At 51.6% G+C, this 27,877-nt stretch overlaps 1 pseudogene; it reads right to left on the bottom strand.

Moving 5' to 3' along the window:
- Positions 1-12,461: 12,461 nt before the first annotated feature.
- Positions 12,462-27,877, bottom strand: part of LOC125625890 (IgGFc-binding protein-like) — a 35,726-nt pseudogene continuing 20,310 nt past the window's right edge.

Here is a 27,877-nt window from a genome sequence, read left to right as displayed (position 1 = left end):
TCGAGAATCTGTAAATATCTGCTTGAATCCATGGCCTGACTTTGGCTCACAGCCTCTGGTTCAGGCCTCAGGTCTTGCCCCAGGCCCCAGGCCCTGCCCAGGGCCCATGCTCCAGGCTTGCTCTCTCTACTACACTGGGCACTGCACTGTAGGAAAGATTTGGACAAACTGGAGCGAGTCCAGAGGAGAGTGACAGAGATGCTCAGAGATTTAGAAAACCTGTCCTCTGAGGCAAGGGTGAGAACACTAGCGAGAGCAGTCGTTTTCAACCTGTGGTCCATGGACACCTGGCAGACTGCAGACTATGTCTAAGATTTCCAAAGGGGTCTGGACCTCCATTTGAAATATTTTAGGGGGTCCACAAATAGAAGAAGGTTGAAAACCACTGATCTAGAGAAAAGAAGACAGAGAGGGGACTTGGTAACTGTCTTCAAATAAGTTACAGGCTGTTATAAAGAAAAGTTGATAGCTGCTTTCAACTACCTGAAAGGGGGTTCCAAAGAGGATGGAGCTAGACTATTCTTAGTGGTAGCAGATGACAGAACAAGGAGTAATGGTCTCAAGTTCCAGTGGGGGAGGTTTAGGTTGGATATTAGGAAAAACTTTTTCACTAGGAGGGTGGTGAAACACTGGAATGCGTTACCTAGGGAGGTGGTGGAATCTCCTTCCTTAGAAGTTTTTAAGGTCAGGCTTGACAAAGCCCTGGCTGGGATGATTTAGTTGGGGATCGGTCCTGCTTTGAGCAGGGGGTTGGACTAGATGACCTCCTGAGGTCCCTTCCAACCCTGATATTCTATGATTCTGTGACAGGGGGATCAATTGTGCTCTATGTCCACTGAAGGCAGGACAAGCAGGAATGGGCTTAATTTGCAGCAAGGGAGATTTAGGATAGTTATTAGGAAAAACTTTCTGACTCTAAGGGGAATAAAGCTCTGGGATAGGGGAATAAAGCTCTATCCCAGAGCTTTATTCCCCTTAGAGTCAGAAAGTTTTTCCTAATAACTATCCTAAATCTCCCTTGCTGCAAATTAAGAAACTTTCCAAGGGAGGTTGTGAAAGCCCCGCCATTGGAGGATTTTAAGTTCAGGTTGGACAAACACCTGTCAGGGCTGCTCTAGGTTTACATGGTCCTGCCTTACACAGGGGGTTGGACTGGGTGATTTCTCAAGGTACTTTTCAGCCCCACATTTCTATGATTCTATGTTGGGCTGCCTGGGAATGGGAAGAGAATAATACAGAGATTGTTGTAATGGTGTTACATTAATCAATGGTGGGAGCTCACTGGGATGGCCTGTGCAGAAGTGAACACCCCATGTCCTAACGGATATTGCCGGGTGTCACGGAGACCCCGGGCAATGCTCTGGAACTGCTCCCTACGAAGCCAGCCAAGACTCTGGTGAGGTCTCCTCTCTGGGAGCAGACTGTCTGCAGGGCAAACAGCTCACACAGCTTCCACCTTCCTGAGTCTGACCTCGGAGCATTCAGCATCCTCTGTCCCTCCGTGTGCTTGCCACAGCGAGTCCGCCCAGGCGGGGTTCTGGGGAAGCTATAGGATCCTGCCCCCCAACTTCGCATGACTCTCATGCCAGCCAGTAAAACAGAAGGTTTATTAGACAACAGGAACATGGTCTAACACAGAGCTTGTAGGTACAGAGAACAGGACCCCTCAGCCGGGTCCATTTTGGGGGGCAGTGAGCCAGACAACCACTTCTGCACTTCACTCCATGTCCCCAGCCAGCCCCAAACTGACTCATCCTCCAGCCCCTCCTCCTCTGGGCTTTGTCTCTTTCCCGGGCCAGGAGGTCACCTGATTCCTTTGTTCTCCAACCCTTTAGCTCTCACCTTGCAGGGGGGAAAGGCCCAGGCCATCATTTGCCAGGAGACAGAGTGTTGGCCATTTATGTACACTGGCCCTTTGCTCTGCACCAATTACACCCCCTTATCCCACCATGGGAGACTTAAGAAATGCATTGGAGAAACTGAGGCACCCCTACAGTATTCAGAGGAAACATTAAGAACAGTCCCACTTCGTCACACCGGGGCTTCAGAGACAATGAATGAGAATGATGCAGGGCCTGGAAAAACTCCCCTGGGGAGCAAGAGTGAGGAGATTGGGATTGTGCACATAGAAAAGGAAATGGGTCAGAGGGGACGTGCTCTATAAAATAACAAATGGGCTCAGACGTTCGTCCTGTCCCATCGCTCCAGAACCAGGGAGGGTCAATGAAACCAAGAGGTGGCAAATGCAAACTGATCAAAGGAAATACGGGACATTGGGCACTGAGTGACAAAGAAACCTTTCCTTCTTTTTGCTGGCTCAGTGCCCGTGTGCTGTCCAGATCTCAGGCGAGGCAGGCCAATTGCTTCCTTTAGCTTACCCAGCTGCTGCTTCTGGGCTACTGCCCCCAAAATAACAAGAAGGGGGAAAGCGAAATGCAAGGAGTGAGAGGTCACTGAGAGAGAAAGGGAAACGGAGGGCCCAAGAAACAGCGGAATGGCCAGACTGGATCAGAACCGAGGTCCGGGTAGAACAGTATCCTGGCTCCAGCATCACACAGGCACCAGTGATCCAGAGGAAGGTGGAAGAACCCCATAGGAACAGCTGTGGGGTAATCTGCCCCCTACATTAGCTCTCATCCTGACCATTAACAGTCAGAGATTGGCTTAAACCCTGAAGCATGAGGGTTACTATCCCTTGCAAAGTTTTTATTTAGCATTAATGACAAACAACATCAATATGTAGGGACAAAATTAGGAAGGCCAAGGCACAAAGTGAGATTAAGCTAGCTAGAGACATAAAGGGTAACAAGAAAACATTCTACAAATACATTAGAAGCAAGAGGAAGACCAAGAACAGGGTAGGCCTGTTACTCAATGGGGGCGGAGGAGAAACAGTAACAGAAAATGTGGAAATGGCGGAAGTGTTAAACAACTTTATTGTTTCAGTTTTCACCAATAAGGTTAGTTGCACATGGACGTCTAATTCCAGTGGAAATGAGGTAATCAGAGGCCAAAATAGGGAAAAAACAAGTACAAAATTATTTAGACAAGTTAGATGTCTTCAACTCACCAGGGCCTGATGAAATACATCCTAGAATACTCAAGGAACTGACTAAGGGGATATCTCAGCCATTAATGATTATCTGAAAACTCATGGAAGATGAAAGAGATACCAGAGGACTGGAAAAGGGCAAATATCCTGCCAATCTATAAAAAGGGAAATAAAAACAACTGGGGAATCACAGACCAGTCAGCTTAACTTCAGCATCTGGAAAGATAGTGGAGCAAATAATTAAGCAATCAATTTGAAAACACCTAGAAGATAATAAGGTGATGAGTAACAGTCAGCATGGATTTGTCAAGAAGAAAGCCAAGGAAAGTGTGGGCCCCTTAATGAATGAGGGAGGCAACCTAGTGACAGAGGATGTGGAAAAAGCTAATGTACTCAATGCTTTTTTTGCCTCTGTCTTCACGAACAAGGTCAGCTCCCAGACTGCTGCGCTGGGCATCACAACATGGGGAATAGATGGCCAGCCCTCTGTGGAGAAAGAGGTGGTTAGGGACTATTTAGAAAAGCTGGATGTGCACAAGTCCAAGGGGCCGGACGAGTTGCATCCGAGAGTGCTAAAGAAATTGGCGGATGTGATTGCAGAGCTATTGGCCATTATCTTTGAAAACTCATGGCGAACGGGGGAAGTCCCGGATGACTGGAAAAAGGCTAATGTAGTGCCCATCTTTAAAAAAGGGAAGAAGGAGGATCCTGGGAACTTCAGGCCAGTCAGCCTCACTTCAGTCCCCGGAAAAATCATGGAGCAGGTCCTCAAAGAATCAATCCTGAAGCACTTACATGAGAGGAAAGTGATCGGGAACAGTCAGCATGGATTCACCAAGGGAAGGTCATGCCTGACTAATCTAATCGCCTTCTATGATGAGATTACTGGTTCTGTGGATGAAGGGAAAGCAGTGGATGTGTTGTTTCTTGACTTTAGCAAAGCTTTTGACACAGTCTCCCACAGTATTCTTGTCAGCAAGTTAAAGAAGTACGGGCTGGATGAATGCACTATAAGCTGGGTAGAAAGTTGGCTAGATTGTCGGGCTCAACGGGTAGTGATCAATGGCTCCATGTCTAGTTGGCAGCCAGTGTCAAGTGGAGTGCCCCAAGGGTCGGTCCTGGGGCCCGTTTTGTTCAATATCTTCATAAATGATCTGGAGGATGGTGTGGATTGCACTCTCAGCAAATTTGCGGATGATACTAAACTGGGAGGAGTGGTAGATACACTGGAGGGGAGGGATAGGATACAGAAGGACCTAGACAAATTGGAGGATTGGGCCAAAAGAAATCTGATGAGGTTCAATAAGGATAAGTGCAGGGTCCTGCACTTAGGACGGAAGAACCCAATGCACAGCTACAGACTAGGGACCGAATGGCTCAGCAGCAGTTCTGCGGAAAAGGACCTAGGGGTGACAGTGGATGAGAAGCTGGATATGAGTCAGCAGTGTGCCCTTGTTGCCAAGAAGGCCAATGGCATTTTGGGATGTATAAGTGGGGGCATAGCGAGCAGATCGAGGGACATGATCGTTCCCCTCTATTCGACATTGGTGAGGCCTCATCTGGAGTACTGTGTCCAGTTTTGGGCCCCACACTTCAAGAAGGATGTGGATAAATTGGAGAGAGTCCAGCGAAGGGCAACAAAAATGATTAGAGGTCTGGAACACATGAGTTATGAGGAGAGGCTGAGGGAGCTGGGATTGTTTAGCCTGCAGAAGAGAAGAATGAGGGGGGATTTGATAGCTGCTTTCAACTACCTGAAAGGGGGTTCCAAAGAGGATGGCTCTAGACTCTTCTCAGTGGTAGCAGATGACAGAACGAGGAGTAATGGTCTCAAGTTGCAGTGGGGGAGGTTTAGATTGGATATTAGGAAAAACTTTTTCACTAAGAGGGTGGTGAAACACTGGAATGCGTTGCCTAGGGAGGTGGTGGAATCTCCTTCCTTAGAAGTTTTTAAGGTCAGGCTTGACAAAGCCCTGGCTGGGATGATTTAATTGGGGATGGGTCCTGCTTTGAGCAGGGGGTTGGACTAGATGACCTCCTGAGGTCCCTTCCAACCCTGATATTCTATGATTCTATGATTCATGTGGCAGGCTCTCTGCTGCTGATGGACCCTTCAAGAGATGCCATGCCTTGGTCAGCCCCGTAATGCAGCCCCGTAATGCACATCGGGGTTATCTCATCTGCAAGTGAGAATGCCATCTGAGGGGGACCCCTCCCAACAGTAGTTAGAGCTTGTAGCCAGAACTCCTGGGTTCTGTCCCTAGCTCTGGGATGGGGGGTCTAATGGTTAGAGCAGGGGCAACCAGAAGCCAGGTTCTCTTCCCTCCCCCACTGCCAACTTGCTCAGTGGCTTCCCCTGTGCCTCAATTTAACATCTGTATAAACTGCCCCTTACATTAGTCTAGTTCCCACAACAGGAATCCTACCCAGCCTTTCATGAAGGAAAAGGCTCTTGAGAGCCTGGGCTAAGCTGACAGGCTAGAGGATTTTATCTAGTGAGACACTAGCCTCAACAGCCCCATTAAGTAGTCAAGCTTCCCCACTTTAGAGATGGGGGATGGAAGGGAAGCATCTTGCCCAAGAAGGCTGTGAAGAATTTTTTGTCAGCGCAAGACCTGGGGATAGAACCCAGGAGTCCTTGCTCCCAGCAACACCCTCTTCTCTTTCCCTCCACCCCCCCTCAACCCAACCCAACCCAACCCAACCCAACCCAGTAGTCAGCCTCTCAGGTAGGTTTTGAGCAGGCCTGTGTGAAGAATGGGACTTGGGTCCAGACTCCATTGTAGATGCCAGAGGCTTCCAATGGTATCTCTTCAACAGCTCAGTGCACCTCTAGCAGCCTGCTCTGCCCCCAGGAGTGCAGATCACCGGGATCTCCTGGGCACTGGCAACAGGAGACCCTGAGGTGCCTTCTGCATGTGGCATGTGAGCACACACTCCTCCTGAGGACTGATTCGCTTTGCTCTAACTGCAGTTGTTGGGCCCAAGACTAGGGCATCTGCATGAAACTGATGCTGCCTTCTGGCCTCAGGATCCCAGACTAGCTCTAGGCAAAAGCCAGCCCTGCTGGATGGGGCTAAAGGGTCACCTTTAACCCAAACAGGCTATGCTAGCTCTGCCTGGGTTGGCACTAGGTCTCTCAGCAGGTAGATGGCACTAGCCTGGCTTCAGTTCCCTTCTCTACCACTCTCTCCTTCTCTCCAGCTGGGGGAATCGCTCCTGTCTGCCTCCCCTCAGGGAGTCTGACCTGCACCCCTCACTGGTGCCCAAGCAGAAGGCCCTGCGGGCTGAGGAACAGTATGCGAGGGCACTATGCCAAGGAGCACCCGTGCCTGGTGGCCGCCAGGCAGCTCCTCTCCACCTTCGATGGCTTGTCCGGAGCAGCCCCGACCAGTGGGGCCCATGATGTGAGCAGGGTCATAGAATCATAGAATCATAGAATATAAGGGTTGGAAGGGACCCCAGAAGGTCATCTAGTCCAACCCCCTGCTCGAAGCAGGACCAATTCCCAGTTAAATCATCCCAGCCAGGGTCTGCGAGCAGAACACCACCGGCTGGTTCAGGATTGTGCTAGAGAGCTGGCAATGCCAGCCAGATGCCAGACACGTGGCCATGGTGTACATGTTCCTCAGTGCAGTCTTCATTGCCACTGACAAAGAGGGCACAACCTAGGTAAGAACTGCCCCAGCAGGGCAGGTTAGATGATCTCTTTGATCCATTGGGATGTAATTTAGGATTACCTTTATCACAAATGCACAGGTTTATCAGGAAAATCACCTGGCTCCCTGAAGTATAGGGACACAAAAACTACCACGTGGGCTGCTCGCCTGAATGGTGAGGGCAGATGTCTCATACATGAGAACCAAGGGCACTGGGGTGGGGAGGTAGGCCTGGCCAGGGGCCCATTTAGGGTAGTATCTGGTCTCCAAAGGTGCAAGCAACCCAACAGCAGCCAATTTCTAGAGAATCGGAAGTGAAGCACTGAAGGGGACCCCAAATGGCCCCAAATCCAACCTCCTGTTCTAAGGCATCATACCAAGCTCTAGAGGCCAGAGCTGAGCAACTGCCTTCTAATCTGTTCCTTCTCTTCACCCCATTAGGTCAATGGCCAGGAGGTCTTGCTACCCACCAGCATCAACGCTGAGCTGTCTCTAACCAGGTCCCAGCAGGGCATGGTGGTCCAGTGGATGGAGAAAGTGGAGGCCCATCTCAATGCCACTGGGGTGCTGGAGGTGACTGCAAATGGGTCCTACGCTGCTCAGCTCTGTGGCGCTTGCGGGAACTTCAATGGTGATAGCATGGATGACTTGATGGCACGTGGAGGGAGACCAGCCTCCAACACCCAGGAGGTCCTGGCTTCCTGGGTAGCTGAGGACTTCTCCTCTTCATGGTAACTCCTAGCTAGAAGGGGGACACCTGCCCTCTGGGGAGGGGATGGCAAAGGGCTGCTATACAAGCTACTTATAGAGGCAGGATGTCTGTTTTTTAGGGACTCAGACCCAGGTTCAATTCCCCAGCTCTGCCACAAGCTCTATGTGACTTTGGGCAAGTCCCTTAGCTTCTCTGTTGGTGCCCTATGGTACAGATGGGACACCGCTATCCTCCCACCCCTATGAAGATGGGGTAATAACAACATTATAGAAATATTGGGCAGAAAGAGATCCTGTCATCCTGTGCAGCCCCTGCACTGAGGTAGGACCAAGTAACCCTAGACCATCCCTGGCAGGTTTGTGTAACCCAGGGATGGGCAATTTTTTTTTTGGCAGAAGAGCCACGTCTGGGTGGGGAAAATTGAATGTAGGGCTGGGGCAGGGGGTGCAGTGTGCAGGAAGGGGCTCATGGCAAGAGGTTGGGGTGTGGCACGGGGTGGGAGGGCCCAGGGCAGGGGTTTGGGTTGCAGGCTCCAGGCCAGTGCCACTTATCTCAAGCAGCTCTGGGGTGGCAGCAGCTGGCCCTGCGCTGCTCCCGGAAGTGGCCAGCATGTCCAGCAGTGGGACCTGGGGGTAGGGTGTGGCAGGTAGCTCTGCTGCACACTGCACACTGCCCTCGCCTGTGGGTACCACAGTTCCCCGTTCCCCCGCCACGGTTCCCCGTTCCCAGCTAATGGGAATTGAGGAGGGCAGGGAGCCTGCAGGCGAGGGCGGGGACCCTGCCTTAGCCCTGCGGTGCCCCAGGACTGGCTATCCCATGGGCTGGATTGAAAGCCCTGACAGGCTGGATCTGGCCCAAGGGGCACAGTTTGCCCTCCCCTGGTCTAACCTGTTCATAAACCTCCAATGACAGGGATCCCACAGCCTCCCTTAGGCTCTGGAATAGGCTTCCAACTTGCCTTAAGGAAACAAAATCCCTTTATTGCTTGTCCTACTTTCCGTGGACATGGAGACCAATTGATCACTGTCCTCTAACAGCCCTTAGCCTTCAACTATGTTCCCAGGTCCCCACTCAGTCTTGTCTCAAGACTAAACATGTGCAGTTTTTAACCTTTCCTCATAGGTCAGGTTTTCTAATCCTTTGATCCTCTTTGTTGCTCTCCTCTGGCCTCTGTCCAGTTTGGCTCCCTCTTTCCTGAAGCATGTGGCCCAGAACTGGACACAGTACTCCAGCTGAGGCCTCACCAGGGCTGAGCAGAGCCGGACAGTGACCTTCTGTGTCTTACATACAACCCTCCTGTTGAATACACCCCAAAATGATATTAGCCTTGTTTGCAACTGCATCACACTGGGCCAGATTCAATTTGTGATGTAGTACACCCAGCTTCTTGTCAGCAATGCACCCACCTCGCAGTAACTAACCCAGTTTGTAGCTGTGCATTGGGCTTTCTCCTTCCTAAGAAGCTATGGACTGCGCATAGGATCCCTCCCTGATATCTGGCCTCTGCAATGCAGGTGCTCAGACTGGATGGGCCATTACAGTCCCTCCTGGCCTTAAATCTATGAAGTGACTTCTCCAGCTGGCTCTGTGGACCAGCCATGAAACAAGGGTGTTGCCCTCTACGATATAAATGCAAAGCAGCTGGTTTCCTCCCTGACCCAGGCTCCATGTGTCTACAGCTGGAGTTGAGAAAGACATGCAACCCTAACCCAATACCAACTGGTGCCTGCTTAATTTGATTTGTAATGCCCTCCACACCAGCCTTGAAAGGGCATTACCTCTAGTTCCTAACCCTTCTCTTGGGAGAAGAGTCTAGTGGGTAGGGCACAGGGGGAGCCAAGGATCTGGGAGCCAGGACTCCAGGGTTCTATCCCCTGTTCTGGGAGGGGAGTGGGTTGGAGCCAGGGGGATGGGTGGGGGGCACTGGGCGTCAGAATTCCTGGGTTCTATTTAATGCTCATGGGCTGGAGGAGCAGCTGGAGGAGCTGCTATTCCCCCTGCCCTTTTAACTGATTCTTGAAATCTGGCTACATAGGGTATAATCCTGACTGCAGCTAAATTGCACTGGGACTAGAGCCATACTCTAAATCGGGGCATAAGAAGAGCTTCCACTTACAGGGGGACTCCACTGACCTGCTATGGCATCTCCTGAGAGGTCACTTGTTCCAGCCATGTCAGACCTACCACTCCCCACTGATCTATATTTCCCTTCTGCTTTTTTTCGCCCAGCAATGGAGGAATCCTAAATGGAGGGTCCAGTCCAGATCAGAGGCTCAGAGCTGCAAACTAAGTCTTCAGTGTTCAAATGTAACAAAATAAAGCTGAAATCTCTTGGAACAGTCTGGTCCCTTGCGTATTCCTCTGGTGTCACCTTCAAGTGCCAGGGCAGTGTTGTCAATAAGGACTTAACACAAGAAAATTATCCATGCTCCCCTGCCGTGAATCATTCAATAACAGATGCCACCCAGCACAGTATCCATCACACTGGGGGCAGCCCTGACTTTGAGGCAAGTTCAGGTCCTTATCTAGTACTCGCCAAGCCTTGCATATACTGTGAATTAGATCTTAGTGTAAAGCTGGATGAGTCCCCTAACTCTAATGGGAGTCACTCTGGATTTACACCAGAGAACTGCGGTGTCCATGTACCATGCAAAGGATGATCTCTGCTGTGTGGCCCAGAGATGAGACCCTCATGGAAAGGTGAGTTTCTAAACTTCAATGCCCTCCTCTACTGTCCATACAGCCGGTGGAAGTTTTCCAGCCTTTCAAACTAGCAACGAGCCTTTGTCAAACACATCTAGGGGGTTTTGGCAACTTCTCAAAAGAAAAGCAGGGGGAGGGGGGAACTCTTCTTGTGGCTATTTTTCAAAACTAAAGCTTTGCAGTCATGGGCCATGCTTGGCTTCTCTTCTTCCATTCCCTGGGTTGGCTGGGTTAGGGAGGAAGGCACATTGTAAGAGATTGGTCTGATTTTGAATGTGGGTGGTGCTGGTGGCTCCTGCCATACCTACAGGAGGGCAGACTAGAGCTGGTGATTTCCCCCTGCCCTTTTTAACTGATTCAGCCTCTTCTCTTCCCCTTCCCCCTTACCCTTTCCCAGGGAGGTGGGAAGAAACTAAGGAACAAGCTACACTTCAGGGCTTGGTGTTTTTGTGTTCAGTGGCTATTTCCTCCCCACTTTTAAGACTTTTCTCTCTAGGGCAGTGGTTTTCAACATGGGCTCTGCAGACCCTTTGTGGGCTGCAAACTGTCTCAGATTTCCAAAGGGGGCTGCAAATGAAAAAACGTTGAAAACCACTGCTCTAGGGCATGAGTCAGGGATCTTTCCAATGGGAGCAAAGGGAGGACCCTCCATTGTCAAACACTCACAAAATGAGAATCTCAACTTCCAGAAGATGTAGGCTAAGCTCAGCATGCTGCTCCTTCTCCCATCCCCCTCTGTCTTCCTTCTCCACCACAGCAGCAGGTGTGTGCCCCCCACATTTATCTCCATTCTTCCCCATGCCAGGGTCTCTGTAGACACCCATTTTCCCCTCCTTTCTGTGAGGTTATTCAGGTTTTCAGCCTGTTAAAATCCAGTGGGAGGATGGGCTGAAATGGAAGGGTGCTGAGAGAACAACGAGCAATGGTCTCAAGTTCCAGTGGGGGAGGTCTAGGCTGGATATTCGGAAACACTATTTCACTAGGAGGGTGGTGAAGCACTGGAATGGGTTACCTAGGGAGGTGGTGGAACCTCCATCCTTAGAGGTTTTTAAGGCCCGGCTTGACAAAGCCCTGGCTGGGATGATTTAGTTGGTGTTGGTCCTGCTTTGAGCAGGCGGTTGGACTAAATGAGCTCCTGAGGTCTCTTCCAACCCTGATCTATGAGCCTGTTTAGTGGCAAGTAATAGACCTGGTTGCAGCTGTTTGATCACCAGCTGTGTCCTTTTCTCTTGTCCTCTCCTTCCCCGCCCCCCCCCATCAATTTTGAACCAAAATGGCTAGGGCCACCAGAACCCTTCCTGATGCTAAGACTTGATCTACTATGGTGTCTAAAAGTTGTTTGCAAAAAGAAAAGGAGTACTTGTGGCACCTTAGAGACTAACCAATTTATTTGAGCATGAGCTTTCGTGAGCTACAGCTCACTTCATCGGATGCATACTGTGGAAACTGCAGAAGACATTATATACACACAGAGACCATGAAACAATACCTCCTCCCACCCCACTGTCCTGCTGGTAATAGCTTATCTAAAGTGATCAAGTTGGGCCTTACTATGCTTGGTCAATGGAAAAACAGGGCCTGGTACAAAAACCCAACGATTACCTTCTAAAAACATCCATCAGTTTCTTCCTGCAAGCACTGTAGCCTGGACAGCTAGTGACAGTTGTCCTAGCAGGGCCTTGAGATGGCCTTGGACTGAAAGGCAGTGGGATATGCTGGTTTGAATCCCAGATCTACCCTGGGGCTTCCTTCAGTCAAGGTGACTTCATGCTGCTGCTGCTTATCTGAGAATCAGGAACTCTGTCTTGGTTTCCCATAGGTGAAATGATCACTTATTTATACCGTGGGCTCAGTAGGATAGGTACCAGTGTGGCTGGCCCTATTCAGACATAGCTGGGTTCTGATCTGTCTAGGACTCTATTGTGTGCTGGAGTAGAAGCTTGGTAAAGGTTCTTCAATCTCACAAATCAAGGCCTAACAAGTCCAATGGATAGAAGCTGACAAGTTCAGAAGTAAGGCGCAAAATGTTTAATGGGAGGGTAACTAACCAGGGGAACATCTTACCAGGGGTCAAGGGGAATTCTCCAATCACTTTTAAATCAAGATTGGATGCTCTTTCAAAGAGATTTGCTCTCGTTCTATTAATTCATGCAGGAATTAAATTCAGTGAAGTCCTGTTTTATGCAGGAGGCCAGTGTGTGTAGATGACTACAATCATCTGGCCTTGTCTATGAAATCACAATTTGCTAACCCCCCTTTGGCTCTGAAATGCTCTACCTTGCTAAAAGCAAGGTAACACGAACACAGGGTGAGACAATGAAGCTGGAAGACGGTATTGAAAGGATTGCAAGGGTTTATTGCAAGAGTTTATTCCTCTCCCTTCCCAGTATCTTACAACTGGCCCTGAGGTATCACAAGTACCTTGGGGTGGTTAGCAATTGTTTAGACAATGCGCAGAGTCCAGTGTAGGTGCAGCGCTGATCTTGGACTGTTTCAGGTGGAGCTATTCTTTGCTAAAAGAGACAACAGTAATTAGCATCCACATTGATCAAAAACACATGTGAACTAGAGCTGGGCCGCTGCTGGATTGTGGGGGGGTTCGCAGGCCAAAAATTCATTTTGGGTCTGAGCAAAAATGTTCAAGCTCTCAGCAAACTGAAAACTCAAAATTGGTGTCAGCTGGAACGCAACGTGTTTTGACCGAATCAGAACAGTCTGTGGCCACATTTTAAATGTAATGCAAGTAAAGGAGACCTGGAAAAGTCCCTTTGGAAGTAAAATAAAACCTTTTTGTTTCAAAAACTGTCAAAACAATGTTTTGATTCATCAGAATTGTAAAAGGTTTTTACATACACAAACAATTCAGCAAAGTCAAAACTTTCAGTGTTGCTCAATCTGCATTTTTGTGGTGCCAAAAATTTCAAGCAAAAAGCTTCACCCAGCTGTAGAAGATAAAAGTGGCCACACTGCACCAGACCAATGGTCCAGCCAGCCCAGCAGCCTGCCTCTGATGGGCTAATGCACCAGAGGGAATGAAAAGAATGGGGCATTTCTGAGTGATCCATCCCTGTTGTCCAGTCCCAGGTTCTGGCATTTGGAGGCTTAAGGCTTATGTTCCTGGCCATCTTGGCTAATAGGTCCATCAATGGCTATCCACCATGACCTTCTCTAGTTCTTTTTGAACCCAATTACACTTTTGGCCTTCACAAGACTAGAATAGACTCTGCCCCTTTGCGGGGGACCCTTTGCTGAGGACATCAAAATACTTGGACATCTGTGGCTCCTGCCACAGCTGCTCTATCTATCCCTGGAGGGCTTGGGCTAGGGCTAGCATACTACCCCATGTAGAATATCGATTGCTCCACCAGTAAGACGTACAGCCAAGCTGTCCAGGAGTTCCAGGCAACCTGCAGCCCTGTCTACACCACCACCACCCAGAGAGAACCTCCATCTCAAAGGGGCCTCCTTTCCCCACAGAGATGAGCTGCCCCATAGTAGCATCACCGTCCTCCGCTATGGTAGGAGATGGGGGCTAGTAGGGTGACATGTTGGCAAACGGACACTTCGAGAGAGAGAGAGAGAGAGAGAGAGAGAGAGAGAGAGAGAGAATGCATGTGTGTGTGTGTGTGTGTGTGTGTGTGTGTGTGTGTGTGTGTGTGTGTGTGTGATTAAATAGTTTCAACACAACCCCAATTTTTCAAATAAGTTTTGGTGGAAATTTTTCAACCTATCCTAATTTTTACACAAGGCTCATCCCATCCACACACAGTGGCCTTGTAATTAAAGCATTCTGATATGGGAGATCTTGTTTCAGTTCCCAGCTGGGAAACAGGCTTCCTAGGTTCTGAAATGCTACAGCAGTGTCTCCGCTCCTGTTCTGGGCTATGTTGTAAATCACGATTTCTGGACCATCTCTTTCCCCACCTGTGAAACAGGCATGATCATCCTTCCCTTTGTCTAGTTAGAGACACTGGGGCAGGGAGCCTCTCTTGCTATGTGGCAGGAGGTCTGTGTTGCTGGCAGCGGGAGGCACCTGCAACTCCTGCAATCGCAGGAGGTGCCTGACCCGGTGACAAAGAGAAAGCCAAAATGAAACGCAAACCCCACCCAGCGGGATGGGGGGCAACACTGCTAGGGATCCCGGAAGTGAGCTCTGCAGTGGGCCACCACTACCAGAGTACCGATAACTAGAGCTGAGATGTAGTGGGAAGCCATGCTGGCTAGATGGCTTGAGAGAGAGGTTGGGACCAAGTGGGGTGTGGGTCTGAAAATCAATGGGATCTGGGCATCCTCTGGACACGCAGAATGGGGTGTTGAGGATGCCAGAACAGGCTGTCTGCAGAGCCACTCACCACCCGGAGAAGTCTCTGGCCTTCCAGGCAGCAACGACCTCCGCGAGGTCCCCTGTAACTGCCCCGCTGGGCAGCCGCAGGTCATCAGAGACGTCGCCGTTGAAGTTCCCACAGGGTGCGCACAGCTTGTTAGCCAGACTCTCGCCGACTCTCAGCAACACCTCCCCACTGGGACTGAACAGAACCTGCAGTCCCGAGGCCTGGACCACGGCCACGCCGCCCTGAGATTCGCTCACAGACACATTGGAGATCTTCACCGGGAGCGGCACCGGGTGCCCATTCACCTGGAACACACAGACGGGGAGGACAGGAAGACATGGGGGTGAGTGAGACTGAGTGACAACATTGCAGGGCAGCGGGGCCTGGAGTCCATGGGCCACGTCGCAGGGCAACAGGATCAGCTGGCTCCATCGGTGTGTGGAATTCCTCTCCCTTCCCATTCGGAAAATGACCCGTTTTGGCATAGAAACAATTTGATAAATCGGTGAAAAATGTCAATAAAAACCTGGCCCATTTCCAAAACGGGCAGCTCAAAAATGGCTTCAAGTGGATGTTCAATATTCCCACGATTTTAATTCCCAGCAGCTCTGTCTACAATAACTGTAAAAAACTGTTATGTCCATGCACAACAGGAGGGGCAATGGACATCTTGGGTCTGTGCAGAGTGGGTTCTAGTAGGTTAGAGGAGTGGGGTGAGGAGGGTTTGACAGCCAGGACTTCTGGGTTCTGTCCCCTGCTCTTGGAGGGGAGTGGGGTCTAGTGGGTTAGAGCAGGGGGGGCTGAGAGCCAAGGTTCTGGGTTCTGTCCCCAGCTCGGGGAGGGGAGTGGTGGGGTCTAGTGGGTTAGAGCAGCAGGTGGGGAGGGGCTGGAAGCCAGGACTCCTGGATTTTATTATTTAGTTAGAGCATGGCTCTAATAGAAGGAATCTCTCCCCTGTGTCTCAGCCCCAGTTCTGACCCAGTCCCCTCTTACCCACGTCTCCTTGTTCCTCTTGACAACGACAAAAGCCTCCTGGAAGAAGACGTAGATGGCTGCACCAGCCACCACTCCCCCGTTGCTGCACTGCTGGACCTCTACCACCACCCTGAACCAGGAGGGGGCGCTGCCGTTGCAGAGCGAAGCCACCTCATAGGCCCCACTGTCGAGGACCTTCCCTGAGGTGCCGTCGAAGGAGGTGAGCCGGGCTCCGGGGAGCAGCGTGCACCGGCCTTCCCGCTTCACGCAGCCGCGCACCCCATCCTGGAGCGCACAGGCCTCTCCAGCAGGGCAGCTGTGTGGCTCGCAGACGAGCCCGGCTGTGGCATGGCAGGTGCACGTCTCAGAGCAGTCACCGGAGACGACGCTCTCCCCAGCCTGCAGGGAAATTCCCAAACAACTCTGTTAAATTTTCACTGGAGAGAGAATCAAGTTTCCATATCAGTGGCGGGAAGCAGCCATATCTCCCTCCCCAAAACCCCTGACGCGGGCAGCTGAGGGAACCCTGCTAAGAACAGATGCAGAAGCACTGATAATGCCAAGACAGACTGCCCAGATCGGCCGGGAGAGGCCTGATTTCAGGTGCCCGCTTCCAGCCTCTCAAGCAGCTTCTTGTCTCTCCCTTCATCTTTCAGCTTAAGGGAGTCAAGTCTCAACATCCCTGGAACCAGTGGTATCCAGACACCCCCAGAGTGACCAGCAAGCAACTAGAAAACAGCGGCAAAGACACGAGTAAACTGTGTGAACAGCAATTTTTTTGCCTTGCTGGCAACTCCGAAAGAAATTGTTTCAGGTCAAACTGAAAATGAAGTTTGTCAAAACTTTCAGCGCATTTCAAAGTCCAAAAAAGATAGTTTTGGGTCAAACCCACTATTTTGTTTCAACAAAATCAAAATGTTTTGTTTCAAGGTCCATCATTTTTACACCCTCGAGACTGGCTCTATTCATACAATTGAAGGAAATTTTGAAACAGAAAAGCTGATTTGAACCAAAAAAAACCCCAAATTGTTTTCTTTCACAGCTGACCCTTTTAAAACATTTGCGGTTGGTTCAAACAGTAGCATGCCCCAGAATTCACAAAAAACCTGGTCCAACAGACAGCCCATGGGATGGATCCAGCCTACAGGGGACTGTTCCGTCCAGCCCACAACCACACATTCTACAGCAAAGCAGCGTCTAATCTCTGCACAGTGTGGCCACACACACACCACCCGTGCGAGGTGATTCCATATGGAGGAGGCACTTTTGGGGGACATCACTAGAAAGGTTGGACGACCAACAGCATGGAAGCATAGAACTGAATTACCCACGATAGGACAGAGCCAGTGGCAGGAATTCTTCATCAGGATGGAAAGTTTAGTGCCGAATTTATTCAATTAAAAAGTTCCTGCATTCCTCACTACAAAAGGCGTCGCAAGCCACTGGTTTCAAGATTTCCTTTAATTTTATTAACAAAAACAACCACAAGTGTTTGAGAATGCTCAACACTGAAACAAAACTTTCCCCTTTTTTTTTTTGGTTCAAATGAACTTGGTTTCAAAATTTCCTTTAATTTTATTTTAAAAGAGAAAACCAAACCGAAAAATCAAAATGTTCCATTTAAAAAATGTTGAAACAAAACACTTGGATTTTTTCTGAATTTTTTGTCAGGTTGTTTTTTGGCTGAAATAATTCAACTAAACCAACACAAATTCGCAAAACAATTTGGTGTCACTGAATCTGCATTTTTCTCTGGTGGGGGGGGGGCAAAAGGTCTGGGGCAAAAATTCACCCAGCTCTAGTTGCAAGACCACTAGTGCTCCACAAATTTCCAGATGTAAAGGACAAAATTCAGCCATACTGTTGGTGGATTGCAACCCTCTGATGTTGAAAGAAGCTGTCAATTCATTAGGTCAGAGCTAGAAATAGCCAGATGCAATTAGTTCCATAGTAGGAATTTCAGAGGTCTGTGTGCATTTCCCAGTTCCTGCCCCCAGCTGCTGCAAGGAACCAGCTCATACTTTGAAGGTCTGTACAACCCAAGTAGTGACTCGTGGGTGGAGCTTATTCTGTGGGTGGAGCTTAGGGAAGTACCACACCCTCTTTGTTTTTTCAGTGGGACCCCTTGTGTTCTCAACTCAGCTCCTCTCCCTCCTCCTCCTGTTTCAGTCAGGTCAGCAGGTAGCAAGGGCAGCAGCCGGCCTGAGAAACTTCACACCCCAATACCCCAGCACCCACCCTGATGTAGCGTCCGTCGCGCACACAGCCGCACCCATCCACGGACACGCACCCCTCCCCGTCAGCCGCGTAGCCCACGTCGCACTGGCAGCCTTCAAAACACTTCCCGGTGCACTGGGCAGGGGTGGACAAGCCAGCGCAGGTGAAATCGCAGGATCTAGTGCACAGCTCATAGTGGCTGTTGGCTGGGCAGGCCAGAGCTGGAGAGAGAAACAAATGAGAAAGAGAGGAATAAAACAAAGAGTAAATGCCCAAGCAACACTGGCAGCAAACCCATGTGTTTTAGATCCATCACATGTACACCAGGTGAATAAGGGCATGTCTACACTACAGACTTAAGCCGACCTATGTAATTACTGCAGTGGCTGATGTCCACACTACCCTCCTTCTGTCAGTGATGCATGTCCTCACCAGGAGCACTTCCACCGACTGCAGAGGGCCAGTGAGAGGGGCTGAGAGCCAAGGCTCTCAGCTCCCTGCTGGGAGCCAGCTGCCCAGGCTCCCAACCCCCAACTGGAAGCAGGGGCCAGTCGCCTGGGCTTCTTGGCTCCCTGCTGGGATTGGGGAGACAGCAACCTGGGCTTCTCGCCTCCCCAATCCCCACCAGGAGCAGGGGGCAGCCACCTGGGCTTCTCACCTCCCCAATCCCCGCCAGGAGCGGGGGGCAGCCACCTGGGCTTCACACCTCCCCAATCCCCACCAGGAGCAGGGGGCAGCCACCTGGGCTTCACACCTCCCCAATCCCCACCAGGAGCAGGGGGCAGCCACCTGGGTTTCTCGCCTCCCCAATCCCCACCAGGAGCAGGGGGCAGCCACTTGGGCTTCTCGCCTCCCCAATCCCCACCAGGAGCAGGGGGCAGCCACTTGGGCTTCTCGCCTCCCCAATCCCAGCCAGGAGCGGGGGGCAGCCACCTGGGCTTCACACCTCCCTGAGCGGGGAGCCGGGCAGGCACAGCCTGGCTCAGAGCAGGGAGCCAGGGGCAGTCAACTGCCCAGCTTTAAACTGAAAAAGCAGCCAACAGCTGTTGTAAGGAGCACAGTGTCTACACGGACACTGCCTTGCCCTAACTACCCTGACAAAAGCCCTACGCCTCTCACGGGGGTGGAATTATGATGTCGGTGTATTAGGGCACTTACATCAGAGGGACACGGCTGTAGTGTGTACACTGACATAGCTAGGTCACCTACACGGCTAAAGCTGGTACAAACAGGTGTCCTGTGATTACCTGTCGGCACTTTGGCTTATAACAGCACTCTTGTCTTGTGACCGTCTGTCACAAGATGGCACCTATTGGTTAGTTGCTTGTATCAAGTCTTTAGGCCTTGAACCTTAGCTAGTTTGGCTATGCTACTGTTACAGGGGCCTGCAGGCTTTTCTGCTACTGCCTTCAGCCACACCTACAGCTTATTTAGCGTATGCCCATATGCCTATAGCAACATAGCTACGTGGCTCTATAACAGTGCAGATGTTCCCATCAGGTCTCTGAGACCCACCCCCCAATCCTATTCACAGACCAAGCTCTGTTTTTTTGGCTGGGTTGGTTGATTGGTTGTGTTGCTATGGAGACGCACCTTTAAGACACCAGTGTTCTGGGTTCAATTCCCAGCTCCACTAGGGACTCCTTGGTCTGAGCAAGTCAAGTTATTTTTCTGGATGTTTTCTAGTTTGTTTGGTTTTTTAAAGACCAAGCTGCTGCTGCTGATCAGGTTTTTTGGGGGGTGGGGCAGTGGTAGGGTGAGGAGAGGGCTGGGATCAAGAGATCTGGGGTCCCAGGGAGTTGGGATGATGCGGGAGGGGGAGCAGACAGAGGAGGGATGAGGTCTGGGAAGTTACCTCAGCCCAGGGCTGTAGGTTGCTCTATAAACTTACAGCAGAAGGAGGCCGTTCTCCAGGCTCTGATTTTGGCCCCAGCTGCCTGGCACGCGGCCGCGTAGGCCTGGAGGCTCTGGCAGAGGGTCTCTCCCGCCCCATTGGCGGCACACATGTCATAGAGACAATGGTTGAAGTACTCGGCAGGGCTGACCAGCGAGTGACAGTCTCTGAAGGGACCCGAGGTGGCTCTGATCAGTCCACAGGAGCTCTCGACCTGGTACGGCGCTGTCTTGGCTGCATCACAGACCGGGCACCTCTCACCACAGCCATCGGCGCACGTGGCACCATCAACGGGCACCTTCCAGGAGGCCCCAAACTCATCCGCGTTCTGGGCGCTCTTCCCACCGGGCAGCAGGAAGTCGTCGTTCTTGTCACCGTTGAAGTTGCCGCACAAGCCGCACACGTGTCCCTTGTAGGAGCTGGGGACGGACACCAAGGCGTAGTACGAAGCATCATAAAGGAATTTGAGGCCAAAATCAGTCTGGACGACAACATTCTTCCCCTCCTGGTTCACGCGGATTCTCCCGCTGTCTAGGGCCAGCGGCAGAGCGTAGAGCTCCCCGTTCACCTGTGCCAAGGAAAGGGACGTTTGCCCATCACTGCATTAGATTCCAGAAAAACTGACTTGAGTTTTGTCATGTAACTTCCATAGGCTGATCTACTGGGGCTTCCTGGGACTCGGGCCCATATTGGCTCTTCTTTCTAGGCAAGGCCAAGTTCTGTCTCTCCTCTAGCTAGTCCTCCAGGACACATACCTGGACTAGACAAATTGCCAAGGCCTCTCTCTTTGCCGTCTATTTCTTTATTTATCTCGTCTTAGCTTAATGCAGGATCTTGATTTAAATGCAGTTGGGAGAGGTTGGGTGGATTTTGGGGAGAGGCTGCCCCGACGTTTGTGAAGATATAACCCATACTACCACCATTTTTTGCCCCACTCTTGGGGCTAGACTACTTCTAGACTCAGCATATGAGACCACCGGCATTTCTAACTTAGTAGAACTACTCTGAAAATGGAAAAGGAGGACTTGTGGCACCTTAGAGACTAACAAATTTATTTGAGCAGAAGCTTTCATGAGCTACAGCTCACTTCATTGGCATTTTCCCACCCCAGCCCCAAGGAAAATTTCAACTTTTTTCAGCAAAACACCAAAATATTTCTGAAATGGCACCGTGGTGCCGCAGGGGAGTTTGTAATACAGTCGGGGAAAATAAGGCACATAAAGGGGAAGGGACCTGTCCACGGTCAACCAGCAGAGCAGCTGGGAATAGAGCCCAGGTGCCCTGGCTCTATTCTAGGTCCTTATCTGGTCTGCATTAATTTGGTATCTGAGCAGCCCTTTAGCATATTTATTGTGACAATCTGCCTGGGAGGCAGGGCAGTGCCATTATCCCCATTGTACAACTGGGGAAACTGAGGCATAGATGGACAAAGAATCTGTCTTCACTGCACAGCTAACCCAAGTGATTGGTACTCGAGTCTGAGCTTAGCCGAGCTTGGGTGTGTGCCTCCCCACTGCAGAGCCCTCCCCGCATTCCCGTCTCCAGGCTCGCCCGTTCTGCCTGGGGGCATAGCCTGAGTGATGAGACACTCTGGGATCCTTTCCCAGTCAACTGTGAGAGAACTTGCCTGTCCTTAGGCAGGAATTGTGGGAAGGCACTGGAGGACCATCCACACTCGAATGACTGAGCCTGCGTCAGCTGCCAGCCCACGTTGAAGTTCTAACCCACTAGGAGCTGGGTCAGCTAGCCAGGGTTTAAAGCCCCAGGTCAGAGGTTTTTCCATGTGGACAGTGGAAGGGTTTGGGCTAACACCCAGGTTACATGTACAGGGACTTGCTCAAGGTCACACAGTCAGCCTCTGATGGAGCAGGGACTGGCACCCAAATCTCCCAAGCACCCTCACCATGGGGGCCATCCCTCCCCTCCACTCCAGCCATGCTACATCTGGACGTCAGGGCACCCGGGTCAGGCTGCGGAATAACCAGCAAATATGGAGTTGGCCAGCAACGGGGCTCAAAGCACACGGGGACCTTACCACAACACTCCATTTCCTCCCCCTCTCCACGGTGATGGCGTAGCCATGGACAGAAACTACCAGCATCCTTGTCCAAGCCACGCGACCATCGCCAGGGCTCTCCTTCTCCACCACCACAGAGAAGTTCGCCAGCCGGGCACTGCTGCTGCAGAGCTCGGCTAAGGTGTAAGCACAGGAGCCCTGGAAGTCGAAGGCCCGTCCGTCCAAGGTCAGGTAGTGGGAATTGCCGGCCACGGTGCATTTGCCGCAGCCTGTGGCGTGGCAGCCCAGGACTCCGTTCTCCACCCTGCACTGCTCGCTGGCTCCGCAGGAGACCTCCTGGCACTCGACAACCCCGTTGTCTTGGCACCGGCACCGCTCCCGGCAGGAGGCGCTGGCGTAGAACTCCTCTCCCTTCCTGTAGTACCTGCCCTGGTGCACACAGCCGCACTGCGCGACGGGGACACACCGGTCTCCGCTCAGGAGGAACCCAGCGTCGCAGAAACACCCTTCGGCACAGGGAGCGTCACAGCCGTCCGGCGCCGAGAGCCCGTGGCAGGTGGCAGGGCAGCCGCTCCCACAGAGCTCGTAGTGGGAGTTATGGGGGCAGGTGGGGCCTGCAGGAGAAGATCAGAGGGAACGTGCAGATGGGGGTGAGATAAAAGGCCCATTAAGGTACAGTGGACAGAACTGGGGTGGGTGTGAAACTGGGAGTCAGGACTCCTGGGTTCTATCCCCAGCTTTGGGAGGGGAGTGGTGTCTAGTGGTTGGGGGGGGGGGCTGGAGCCAGGATTCCTGGGTTCTATCCCTCCCCAAGCTGCGTGAGCCTCAGGCCAATCTCCCTTAGATAGCAGTAAGCCACAAATGTGCGTGGCATGTGGGTGAGAAATTCTGACATCCACTCCCCGTGTCCCCAGCAGCAGGGGCTGGTGCGCACACGCCAGTCCCTCAAGTAGCATCCCACAGGCGACACTCACTGCAGAATGAGGCTGTTCTCCAAGGCCCTGTCTGGATGCCCCCAGCCTGGCAGGCCATCACGTAGGCGCCGATCGCGCCGCACAGAGCCGAGTGATGCCCCTTGTACTGGCAGGTGTCGGAGAGACAATCATTGAAGAAGGGGGCTGGGTCGATGGCTCCGTGGCACTGTCTGAATGGCCCATCCCCTGTGGTGAGGACCCCGCAGTACTGGTCTCCCTTATAGGGTTGTCTCTGAGCCTCACTGCAGACTGGGCAGTCCCCGGTGCAGCTGTCCGAGCACCCTGGGACCTCCCCCACCTTCCAGCTCTCTGCGAACTGGACGGCATTGGTGGCCCGGCTCCCATCCCTCATGATCAGATCTTGGCCAGGGCTCTGGTTGCCATTGCCACATAGACCACAGAGGGCATTGGCGTAGGTGTTGGGCACTGTGACCTGGACCAGGCTGCTCCCATCAAAGGTCACCCTCAGGTCGAAGGCGGTCTTGATGAGGACTTGGGCTCCGCTGACGTAGGCCTGGAACGTCTCCTCGTGGTAGTAAGGCAGATCCACAAAGACTCCATCAACCTGGAACAGATATGGCATGGCCAGGGCTTAATTTTGAATGAACACTGCAAGGAGGGGGCAGGGGACAGGGACCCAGGACTCCAAAGTTCTATCTTGTGATGAAGTTAAGGATTTTTGTAGTGTTTTACATGAATAGTGTGTGTGCGCCTCAGTTTCCCTGTGTTGCCTTTTTAACAAGGTGGTGAGAGAGGGTTTGTTGTTGCAGAGGACCAGGCGTGACCTCGCCTAGCAGCTGGGACCCCCGGACAATGGCCTGGCGATGGGGAACCCTAACAACTGGTGACCTGCTGACTAACAGGCCCACCCCAGCTTGGCAGTCAGCTGGTTCTGGCCTGTGGGAGGACAATGGGCTGAGAAGAGAGGACCCCGGTGACGTGACCAACCAGTTCCAGCCGGAGGGGAATAAAGGACAGAAGAAAGGGGCCCCAGCACCCTGTTTACCTGGGATGGAAAAAGGACAGGGGAGGAGCTGTTGGGGAAGGGGTATAGGATGTTCAGCTGGAAGGAGGGGGCTGCTGGACTGGAGAGAGAGAGAGCAGCCAGAGCTCACCTGGATGCAGGGGAGACTTAGATGAGCTGTGCTGAGGGAAGCCAGGCCTGAGGCCCAGAGAGTTTCCTCTGCTGGGTTCAGATGCTCAATAAACTCTCCTGTGTTACGCTGGCTGAGAGTCACTCCGGTCTGGAGAACAAGGGGGAGGGGCTACGGCTTGACCCCCGAGAAGGGCTGTCGCACTGAAGGGGGTTCCCCACAGGTATTGTATGGAGCCGAGAGAAAGCACAAGTCCTATGAATCCATGACATATCCATGGCTCCGGGTGGGAGTGGTGTCTAGTGGTTAGGGCTGGGAGCCAGAACTCCTGGGTTAGAATCATAGAATCATAGAATCATAGAATATAAGGGTTGGAAGGGACCCCGGAAGGTCATCTAGTCCAACCCCCTGCTCAAAGCAGGACCAATTCCCAGTTAAATCATCCCAGCCAGGGCTTTGTCAAGCCTGACCTTAAAAACCTCTAAGGAAGGAGATTCTACCACCTCCCTAGGTAACGCATTCCAGTGTTTCACCACCCTCATAGTGAAAAAGTTTTTCCTAATATCCAATCTAAACCTCCCCCACTGTAACTTGAGACCATTACTCCTCGTTCTGTCATCTGAAACCATTGAGAACAGTCTAGAGCCATCCTCTTTGGAACCCCCTTTCAGGTAGTTGAAAGCAGCTATCAAATCCCCCCTCATTCTTCTCTTCTGCAGGCTAAACAATCCCAGCTCCCTCAGCCTCTCCTCATAACTCATATGTTCCAGACCCCTAATCATTTTTGTTGCCCTTCGCTGGACTCTCTCCAATTTATCCACATCCTTCTTGAAGTGTGGGGCCCAAAACTGGACACAGTACTCCAGATGAGGCCTCACCAATGTCGAATAGAGGGGAACGATCACGTCCCTCGATCTGCTCGCTATGCCCCTACTTATACATCCCAAAATGCCATTGGCCTTCTTGGCAACAAGGGCACACTGCTGACTCATATCCAGCTTCTCGTCCACTGTCACCCCTAGGTCCTTTTCCGCAGAACTGCTGCCTAGCCATTCGGTCCCTAGTCTGTAGCTGTGCATTGGGTTCTTCCGTCCTAAGTGCAGGACCCTGCACTTATCCTTATTGAACCTCATCAGATTTCTTTTGGCCCAATCCTCCAATTTGTCTAGGTCCTTCTGTATCCTATCCCTCCCCTCCAGCGTATCTACCACTCCTCCCAGTTTAGTATCATCCGCAAATTTGCTGAGAGTGCAATCCACACCATCCTCCAGATCATTTATGAAGATATTGAACAAAACCGGCCCCAGGACCGACCCTTGGGGCACACCACTTGATACCGGCTGCCAACTAGACATGGAGCCATTGATCACTACCCGTTGAGCCCGACAATCTAGCCAGCTTTCTACCCACCTTGTAGTGCATTCATCCAGCCCATACTTCCTTAACTTGCTGACAAGAATACTGTGGGAGACCGTGTCAAAAGCTTTGCTAAAGTCAAGAAACAATACATCCACTGCTTTTCCTTCATCCACAGAACCAGTAATCTCATCATAGAAGGCGATTAGATTAGTCAGGCATGACCTTCCCTTGGTGAATCCATGCTGGCTGTTCCTGATCACTTTCCTCTCATGCAAGTGCTTCAGGATTGATTCTTTGAGGACCTGCTCCATGATTTTTCCAGGGACTGAAGTGAGGCTGACTGGCCTGTAGTTCCCAGGATCCTCCTTCTTCCCTTTTTTAAAGATTGGCACTACATTAGCCTTTTTCCAGTCATCCGGGACTTCCCCGGTTCGCCACGAGTTTTCAAAGATAATGGCCAATGGCTCTGCAATCACAGCCGCCAGTTCCTTCAGCACTCTCGGATGCAACTCGTCCGGCCCCATGGACTTGTGCACGTCCAGCTTTTCTAAAAAGTCCCTAACCACCTCTATCTCCACAGAGGGCTGGCCATCTCTTCCCCATTTTGTGATGCCCAGCGTAGCAGTCTGGGAGCTGACCTTGTTAGTGAAAACAGAGGCAAAAAAAGCATTGAGTACATTAGCTTTTTCCACATCCTCTGTCACTAGTTTGCCTCCCTCATTCAGTAAGGGGCCCACACATTCCTTGGCTTTCTTCTTGTTGCCAACATACCTGAAGAAACCCTTCTTGTTACTCTTGACATCTCTGGCTAGCTGCAGCTCCAGGTGCGATTTGGCCCTCCTGATAACATTCCTACATGCCCTAGCAATATTTTTATACTCTTCCCTGGTCATATGTCCAACCTTCCACTTCTTGTAAGCTTCTTTTTTATGTTTAAGATCCGCTAAGATTTCACCATTAAGCCAAGCTGGTCGCCTGCCATATTTACTATTCTTTCGACTCATCGGGATGGTTTGTCCCTGTAACCTCAACAGGGATTCTACTCCCAGCTCTTCCACTGACTGTCTATGTAATTTTGGGCACGTCTTTGTCCTGCTGTGTGCCTCAGTTTCCCTGTTAATTAAACAGGAGCGGTACATATTCTTTCTACAGAAAGATCTGTGCCTGAAAATCACCAAGGAACAGCTGAGTAGAATCTTTGACCTTTGTAACAATAATCTCCTCCCCATTTCCTGCACCGCAGCTCTGCGCTGAGCAGCTGGGCTGAGCACTGACATTGAGGGAGAGCGCCCCCTACTGAACCCCCACCCCCATTATGTAGCTGTGGATCATACACACAACATGGCACTGAAATTTTCCAACATACCAACTATCTGCTTAACTGTGGGCTCCTTGGTTTACACAGACACCAGAGCCCACATCCTCTGTGGATTTCCACTAGGTGGGATCTGGCCCCATTGACTCCACTTCAGTGATGGCCCATTCCCACCCACTGGGGATCTGGCCCCAAGAGCCCCACTCTTCAGAGGGCCATGGCTGCGTCCCTACCTGGATCCTGAGAGGGTGCTGCTGGCTGACTGCAATGGTTCTGCCGTATACCTCCACGGTCACCACCTCAGCAAAGGACAAGGCCCTGCTGCTACGGTTGTTCTGGATTGTGATGTTGAAGGGGGTTAGTGTGGGGTCCTTGGAGCAGAGCCCAGACAGCTTGTAGATGCATGTGCCCTGGAAGTCATATCTTCGCCCAGTGAAGGTGGTGTAGTGATGGTCCCCGGAGGCCATGCAGGTGGAGTAGCTGATTGCATGGCAGCCACGGATCCCATTGACCACAGCGCATCTCTCGCTGGCCTTGCAGCCGGTCTCCTGGCAAACCACCATATCCAGGCTGGGGTCACACCTGCACCGAAAGCGGCAGTTCTCATCGGCCCAGAACTCTTCGCTGGGTTTGTAGTATCGGCCATTATAGTCGCATCCACAGCTCCCCATGGGGACGCACTGGCCGGCGCTGAGGACGTAACCATTGTCACACTGGCAGGTCTCCACGCAGGGCTCCCGGCAGGAGGAGGGGGAAGTTTGGTCAGAGCAGCTGGCCGGGCAGGCGTTCCCACAGGCCTTGTAGTGGCTGTTCGCAGGGCAGGGCAGGGCTGGGATCAGAGTTGGGGGAGAATTAACAACAGCAAAACTGACCAAACACCTGTCCCAGTGCATAAGACCGTGGTCCAGCCAATCCTGTATCCCACTTCTCTCTGAGGATGCTACACACTCAAGTGTTACACCCGCAGCAGCTAGCTGCAGACTGGAGAAAAATCCTTTCCTGACTCTGCAGTCAGTCATACCCTGAAACATGAGTGTTGACCGAAAAATGAGGGATTTTCCCCCATGGAAAATGTCTATTTTGGGTGAAAATTTCAGCTGACAACAAACAAAAAGAAATCTAAAAAGTTCTATTCAGAAATGTTATCCTAGTGCCTCCTGGGGGCCACAGCTCAGGCGCCTCATTCTCATGTATAAACCAAGCTCTGTGTTTGGACTACATCACCCATGATGCACCATGCTCTACCCTTTTGGAAAGGGGAAGCGGTGCATCATGGGAGTCAATAGCACTGGTGCATCATGGGAGATGTAGAGCTGAGAATAGAACCCAGGAATCCCGACTCCCAGCCCACCCTGCTCTGACCCACTAGACCCCACTCCCGTCCCACAGATGGGATAGAACCCAGGAGTCCCGGCTCTGAGTCCCCCTCTGCTCTAACCACCAAACCCCACTTCCCTCCCAGAGCCAAGGATAGTACCTATGAGTCCTGGCTCTCAGCCCCCCTGCTCTAACCCACTAGACCCCACTCCCTTCCCAGAGCTGGGACTTAGAACCCAGGAGACCTGGCTCCCAGCC

The sequence above is a fragment of the Caretta caretta genome, chromosome 24 (genome assembly GCF_965140235.1).
Source record: "Caretta caretta isolate rCarCar2 chromosome 24, rCarCar1.hap1, whole genome shotgun sequence".
Taxonomy (NCBI): domain Eukaryota; kingdom Metazoa; phylum Chordata; order Testudines; family Cheloniidae; genus Caretta; species Caretta caretta.
Note: the sequence above shows the minus strand (reverse complement) of the source record. Positions and strands in the feature narration are given on the sequence as shown.